We start from the raw sequence: 8,439 nt of genomic DNA on the forward strand, positions 1-8,439 counted from the left end.
GCGTTGCTGCAATACCAGTTACAGCAACTGAAAAAAAACTGTGTTGCTGCAACACCGTTTCCAGAGAACGAATTTTTCTGTTTTTCTGAGTTAAAAACAGAGTATTTTTCTGCGTCAAAGACAAAGTATTATTTTGATCAGTTTTTGATCCTGAGGCAAAGTAGAGTATTATTTTATGCTCTGTTCTTGTGTTTTTTGAACTATCAGAAAACAAAGTATTGCTCTCTGTTCATATTTTTGTTGTTTCAGAATTTATCAGAAAATTCTCAACAGTGGAAACAGAGGATTTTTCCACTGTATTTTGTTTGGAATAACCAGAAATTCCCGACAACTTTGAGATATTGTCTGTCTCCATCTATCGGTAAATATGGCAAAAGGAATCGGAAGGGGAATCCGGTTTCCAGACGTGGCTGGGGACGCCATAACCGTCGAGTCTCTTGCTTCTTTTCTATCGTTGTTCGTTTCATTGGTGAATCCAGCTCACTATCTGCAGGCTCTATATTCTCTGGTCGACTCTCAGTCATATAAGAAACCATCTATATCATCCCTTAGCTCTCTAAAACACTGCCCAGAGTTTGTTTGAACTACACTTTGTTGCTTAGCAATTTCCCATTCCTGAATCTTGTGCCTATGAGTTTTCTCTTCTGGATATTGTATTTTACAAACTCCAAAGAAAAATCAAGCACAGATCAAACATTCGTGGTGCATAGAATTTCAAAGCAGATTAATGCCTGAGATTGATCGTAGTTGACATCGTTGTTTTGGAAAGTGAGTCAGAACAACCATGGAAAATAAGCATGGAAGAGATGACTTGTGAGCAACTGCCTTAACATTCGAGGTAGAAGGAAATTTTTCGGTATTGTGACAGGATTCCAAAATTTTTATTTGTTTCTCTTGTTGCATTCATTCTTCAATCACTTGAGCTTTATGGTTTTGAAGAGGGAAACCTTCAACCATGAAAGGGAGGTCTCACCATGCATAAAAGGGAGAACCTCAACCTGAAAAGGGAAGTCCCAAGTTGTGATGGTTTAAGGATTACCACCAACTCAGGAATGCTTAATGCAATTCCTGGAACTCTTCCAAAACTCGCAAGAAGATGAAGTCTTATGCTAGAGGAAGTGTCCCCAATTCTTTGAAGAGGTATCACCGACTGAAGACATGCTCAGGTGCATCTTTGTCTCTGGCTACAACTCTGAATCTGGTATGGAAGGTTGTGGTTCAGGCTCGCTTGATGTGGCTTTGAAGCTTGTAGATGACCATCATTTCCTCCCCGTCAGATACAAGGTGAGATGATGGAGAAAACTCATCTGCAAGACTGTTCAATACTCTAGAACAATTTCTTGACTGGAATATCTTCTTGGTTGTTGATGCCCATTGCCAAGAAGCGATCCAACCAAGATGAATCTTTTTTCTTGCAGGACGTTTGTTTCTGGAGCATCTATTTGAGGAATGACTAGTTTTATGACAATGCTTACATGGATGAAGATCAAAACAGTGATCCTTCAGATGGCCAACTCGGTCACAGTGTTGGCATTTAACAATCTGTTGTTGTGGAAGAGGGGCAGAATCTAAAACAGCTGAAGGTGAACTGTCATGAGCAGCAGGTGAAGATGAATCGTCTTGAAGAAATCCAACACTTTGAAATTGGATTGGTTTGGAGTAGTCTAGAACATGAAAGGACACGTCCTTGTCAAATCCAAGACCAGTTCTGTGTTTGTTGTGGACAAGCTCTTGCCAAGGTTTGATGACCGACTTGGGAAGTGTAGACTAAATTTTTGCATCACATGTACAACTGTTGCTTCATTGGGTACTAGATCTGAATGAACTATAACATTATTGATTTGCTGCTGATGGGTTGTTGTCTTAATCAGTGTTGAAAATATCGGTATCGACAAAATATTGGCGAGGGTCTAGAAAATATGTTATTGGCAATATCGACGAAAATATTGGCAAATATCGACAAGCATAAAAATGCATAATATATTAATTTTTCTTTTAGATTTCTAAACATATAAAGAAATAACAACATGAACTAAGCACATTGGCAGATAAATGTGATGTCAAATAGAAATGATACATCAAACTTCAAAGGCAATACCAAATCCTGTTGATCCTTGATAATTGTCCAATCAAGGACTCAAACAAAATAATATCACATATATAAAACTTTAAAAGTATTTTTTCATCATGAGTTATAAACTTATATGTAGAAAAAGTTGCAAAACAAATAAAACTAGCAGTTATCTATCTGAGACCATTAGCCTCTCCCTAGCAGCTTTCCTTCTGTCTTGTTCAGCAATTGCTTCAAGAGCTTTTTGTATAACCTCTGCACTAAAAACCATACAAGGCATTACATTTGCATCATGTGCAGAGAGTCTAGCCAGATGGTATTTCAATCGTGTAACCCTTCCTGACATCTTGGTCCCACATAATTTGCATGATATATATGCCTGATTTACCCCACCAATAGCCTCCCTATACTCCCAAAATGGATCCAAGGCTTTTGGCATATTTGACACATGTAGTGAACTAATCCAAACCTAGGGCACAAAAAAAACAAAAAATTGGCATTAAAACCCCCAACACAAAAAATAATAAGTAATAACCACCTCATTTTAAAAAAAATTACTACATTATTTGCATTTTGCAATGTGAATGAAAAATGGAAATAAGAGGGTGCATAAGAAAGTTGAAAAAAAAATGAAGCTTGCAGTCCAAATATGGAGAAAACCTTTGCATTGGCTCATGGACATGAAAATCATAGCAAATGGAAAAAAAAAAATGTTGGTAGGCAAAGAGGCAAGCAAGCATAACCCTAAATCTATGAAAAAATCATTAACATAGGGGTTTTTAAGAACATACCTGTTAATGGAAGAAATGAAGTATGTCTCACTATTATTCAATCTTTGATTCACAAAAAATTCTTAGTTGGTGGTGATAATTGTTGGTTGATCCTCAAACCCTCATTAACAACCACCGCAAAACTCTTCCCCTTCCTTCTCCAACACTCAGAAACAAAAATGAAGAAAAAAAATGATTTTTCCCTTTTCTAGCCGTGGTAAAACATGCCCAATGATATTTATATCGTCTCCTGATATTTTGCCAAGATATCGCTGATATCTCAGAATTATTGCGATATCTTCTCAGAAATATTTCGGCTCCCTAAAAATATCGCGATATTTCTGATATTCAGCGATATATCGCCGATATTATCTTCACTAGTCTCAATGTTCATAACCGAAATAGGTTCAGAGTGACGACTCCATTGTTGTAATTCTACTTGTTGTAGCTAAGATTCAAGATGCAAAAAAACAATGTTTTCCTGTGAATTTTTTAGATAGGTTTCGATGTCAAAGAGAGTGTCTTTGTTGACCTTCACCATGTCTTCAACAATAGACAACATTAATGTGCTCAATACCTCTAAAAAATTATTGATTCTGGTCATTATCTCAGCAAAAATGAAGACCTCAAAGGATTTGAACTAGAAATAAATCCCAAGAGATAGAAGTGGAGCTGGGCCCAAAATAGTAAAAAACATTTGATATATTTCTGCAATTATCTCCAAATAACGTCGTAATTTGACTTTATATGTTTCAATGATTTAAATAGTAGCGACGCACCAACCATGCATCATATATGTGAGCCAACATACCCATACCAAATTACAGTCTTCATAGAAAGATACCAATGAACCATGCACAATATTTCATAGTACATTGTGAGCTTTAAGGTTCCCCATCAAACGCATGAATGCAAGGCTGAATCGAAAGCAAAGCAAGGCATTTGTGGTGTACCCAAAAGCCTCAATAGCTCTCTGGAGGATGTTGAAGTTGCTCGCTAGGGTTCTGTTAATGACATGCACCCTTCTTCAGCTTCAGTTGAAGGAAGAAAATGCAAGATGCAGGAACCTACAAAAGGATCAATGCGAATTCCTAGTGATTCTAGCATGTCATTTCCAAGGTTGTTTTCGGTAATAAGAAAGTCTCTACCTCTGGCTTATTTGAATTGGAACACCTCTATGCTCAGTACAAGGTAGGAAAAATTGGAAAAGAAACCATCATAAAGAATGTCAGAATGATTGTTGGAGATAAGTTGTTGATTGCAGCTATCCAAAGCATTCAAGGCCAGACTAAATGTACACAAATGCTAAATAGAGTGGAGCATGATCCACATTCAATCCTGGATTCTGACAGGCTAAATCTAGATAATGAGTCTACTACATCCACAAATAAGAAAGATCATATGGAGGTGTTTAATGGAGTAGATAGTGTTCCCCATTCTTTGCTGGCATCCTACACACGAACAATAAATGCATTTCATCAATGAATCAGACCCTTGCAATTAGGCGAAAATCCACATCTAGAAAATGTGCCGCAACAATCATAATTCATAATCTTAGCCATAGTAGAACACATAATAATGGTCCATCGTATGGTGTTGGTGTTTATCTTGCTCTAGAAGATCGCTCCTACCTCAGTGCTTCATTTTCAGATATTGACAAGAATGGTGAACAACGCATATACAGTAGTAGAAATGGCCCCTCACCCGCCAACTTTAGCGATATAAAGGACTAAGCATGGGATTATACTCAGAAATTGAGTTGCAAGTTTTATCAAAATCCATAGGTCAATCTAGACCCACACCCAGTTAATTGGGAAGGTGAAGAGATACGCGGCAATTAAGGTGCCCAGAATTCTCAACAATGTTTACGTTTGTGTTCCCTAATGGACATGACAAATATGGAGATGTTGGTTATTTTGAAAAACAATGCACAATGGCACCTTCGAGTAATGGCAAGTAGTCTATTGAACGGAGCAACGGATGTTTCTCTCTCAGGATCTTTGGTCTTCTAGGTGGAACTCTGATGACTGAAATCAATCAGGGAATCTCCCGACTCCCACTCAACCTCTTCGCCTTCTCCTCTTTCTCCTTGAATAGTGCTAAGAAGGATACACCGGATACCTTAACAACTTTAAACCTAACTCCAGGAATACTCCCACGACATGCCCCTTTTGCCCAAATCTAGTGATAAACACCTCATCGTGTTCTTCAATGTAGTTCAAACAACCATCGTTGGGAACAAAAGCAGCAATTTTCTTTCCAGCCTTAATAAGTTGAACTCTTGCACACTTCCTAATGGTAGAGTTGTGGTTGAAACAAGAGTGCAAGCTCAAGGAAATATTGGAGAAATAATATCAAATGCACACTTTCCTGATATGAATTTTCTTACCTCTCAAAGATTGCAGTAGCATGAAATCGGTCATTTTCTTAGTTCGCCTCATAGAAGCTCTAGTTCTAGGTCATTGATTTCGAGTTGTAATCCATTGAACCAAAGCCAGGGAAATCCCCTTCCGCGCAATACATTTTCTTTGGTAAATGCTCACCGTGCAAACTTACCTACTGTTAGTGCCAGTGGTGTTGGAGCAAATAACGCTGACAACCTGACCCAATGAGCGCTGACAAGCTGACCAGAATTATTATAGAGAAACGGTTGAGTGAAACAACTGAGCAGATTCAGAATGGCAGGACAGAAATGGCCACAAATAACGCTGAGTTAAGGAGCATTTCTCTACACAGCAATGAAATAGGAGAATACTGGCAACATAACTGATATAAAACATTTGAATTTGCAGACCTAGGATTCCAATTTTTACTATTTCAGGATTATGGGTAGAGGTGTAGGACCGACATGCAGATAAAGGCCACAGAAAAAGCTCACATAAACAAGTGGCTCATACTTGAGCAGGGCAAGAGATCACTCGCTCTAATTACATGTTAAACACACACATGGCAGCAACACAATATGAATGATAAACATGAGAGTACATTTATTATTAACAAATTATATACATTTATAGTACATGGTGTGACCATTGGGTTCCACATCCCAAGGTCTCTTGGACTTCCTTAGTCTATTCGGCTTCCACACTAACCTTTAGAGGATTAGGTGTCTAACAGATTATTTAAAATATAATTATAAAAATAGATAATTAACTAATAATTTTTATTTTATTCTTTTTTGGAAATCACACTACAATTTTGAGTCATTATATATTAATTTGTTTGTTGAATTTTTTTAGCTAGGTTATATTAAACATTGAAGAAATATTCATAATTTTTTTTGTTATGGGTCAATTTAAATGAGTAGAAAAGATTTTAAATATATATTTTTTTAAATAATATTTTTAAGGGTTTTTGGATTTGATTATTTAAAATATAATTATAAAAATAGATCAGTATATAATAATTTTGTTTGGGAAAACATACCAAAATTTTGATTTATAGTATATATTAATTTGTTTATTGAAATTTTTTAGTTAGATTGTATTAAATATTGAAAAAATATTCATAAAACTTTTATGAATCAATTTAAATGAGTAGAAAATATTTAATGGATTCAATTGTAACTATTTTTATGCACCTTATGATTGGGTGAATGAGAATTATTGTCATTTATACATATTGAAATAGATATCATGTGAAAAGTGAGTCACATATCACTGGAATTGAATGAAGAATATAAGATTTTATTTATGGACTACATCATCATTAAAATCACCTTAGGAAGAAGAGCATGGAGAAACTTAAATGTTCAAATGTCATTGTTACTATTAACATATTTCTTATGAAAGATGACTTTTGACCCTAAGAGTATTTGGAGAGACTAAAATGGAATTAAGTTTAATACAATTTGGAAGAGTGGCTCTTTCTAGTTAGACATCTCAATCAATCTCCTCATTCTTTAGTCGATATTGTTCTCCATCAAAGACGAAATCATCATGCAATTAGGTTAGCCTTTAACCAAGAACTTATCCCAAAGACATTAAGGAATTTAACATTACTAGGAAAGTGATTAGAATATTTAATATACAAAAATATTTAATTTTAATATGGCCAACCTAGGTAAGGTAATCATAGACATAATTTGTATCCTTATTCCAAATAATATATTCACTCATATTGTCACAAACAACCTCCCACATTAACACTGAGGGGGACTTCCTCGGCTCCTTGAACATTGGCTTGTAAACGCTGGAGTTTTATTGGAAATACTAAATAAGGATGTAAATAAAGGAATTTGATAAATAGAGATTCTCTTACAATTGTAACTAATTAGAAATAAAATCCACATTTGAGAAAATAAAAAATAAGTTATAGAGAAACAAATTCAGGAAAATCCCCTAGTTGTATAAGCTTAAGGTCATAGTGAAAGATCTTTTGGAACCTAAAATGGATTTATTTGGATCGTATTTATCGCACAATGACCTTTCTCTTGGAAAATTAGTAAAATATTAGTAGTGTCTCAATACAAATGTTCTTTATGTGGAAAAACAAAACTATGATGTATATTTTCTAGTTTTGTGGCTTTTCAAAGTTAGCATGAGATTGGATTGCTAGATGCTTTAGCGAATTACTTCTCTTTCTCATTCTTTGGAAGGAATCCTTATATGAGACAAAATTATGCATGTAATTAAGCTTTAATGCATCATGTAGAAATGCTAGTTAATAAATGTATCACAAGGGGGGAATTAAAAAAAAATGGTTCTTTAAAGAATGCATGACTCATCGAATAATTTACCTTGGTTTGCAATTATTTAACATGTTCATAATTTTTCTTACAAATCAAAGAGTTGGTATGATAGGGTAAAGTCACTCTATGAATTTAAGTTACGTTCAACCTTTTTTTTTGTGTAAAGTGGTATATCCTGCATTCATAAGTAAAAATAATGTGCTTAGTGGTCAATGATATATAATAAGATAAACTCCGTCATAATCAATATACTATTTGTTATTAGGTAATAATATATTCTCTTTTCATGAACACAATTAAATTAATTAAAAACAACTATATTCTATTATTGTCCATCATCATCTAAGAGTACAAAATATGTATATATGTTCAGAAAAATATATTTAAAAGCATTAGTGACATAAATGTTTAAGAATAACATTGTTTTATTATTATTTTTTAGAAGAGTTTACATTAAATTCATTTTTGAATGAAAATCTTATCATAAATTTTTATGAGTAAAATTTCTACAATTAGATAACGGAATCTCACTTCAAATATTCTGAATGACATCATATAAATTTCGAATAATTATCCAAGTTAATCTAGTATAAGTAAGTTATTTAGAGCACAAATAATAAATGCAAAGTTTTGTGTAAAATTATATTTATTCAAGATTACTATGAAATTCACTATGTCTACACACATAGAAAAATTTAGATCTCTCATCACATAACTAACTAAAGCTAAACCTACAATACAAGGTGCCAAATCCATTTCGTTAAACAATATATTTTCTCAATATAATAATATAATTTTCTCTTGTCTAATTCTTATCTCAAGCTATAGATAATATGATTTCTACTCTATGAGCTAAACAAAACATAATCATGGCAAGAGAGATTAAAGATAGTCTCAACCTCAAATAG

At 34.2% G+C, this 8,439-nt stretch overlaps 1 pseudogene; it reads left to right on the forward strand.

The window, feature by feature from the left end:
- The first annotated feature begins 367 nt into the window (after positions 1-367).
- LOC149255352 (uncharacterized) lies at positions 368-4,574 on the forward strand (annotated as a pseudogene).
- The last annotated feature ends 3,865 nt before the right edge of the window (positions 4,575-8,439 follow it).

Source organism: Pinus tabuliformis, chromosome 7 (assembly GCF_031772625.1).
Source record: "Pinus tabuliformis cultivar Carrire ecotype Pingquan chromosome 7, CPIR1, whole genome shotgun sequence".
Classification (NCBI taxonomy): Eukaryota; Viridiplantae; Streptophyta; class Pinopsida; order Pinales; family Pinaceae; genus Pinus; species Pinus tabuliformis.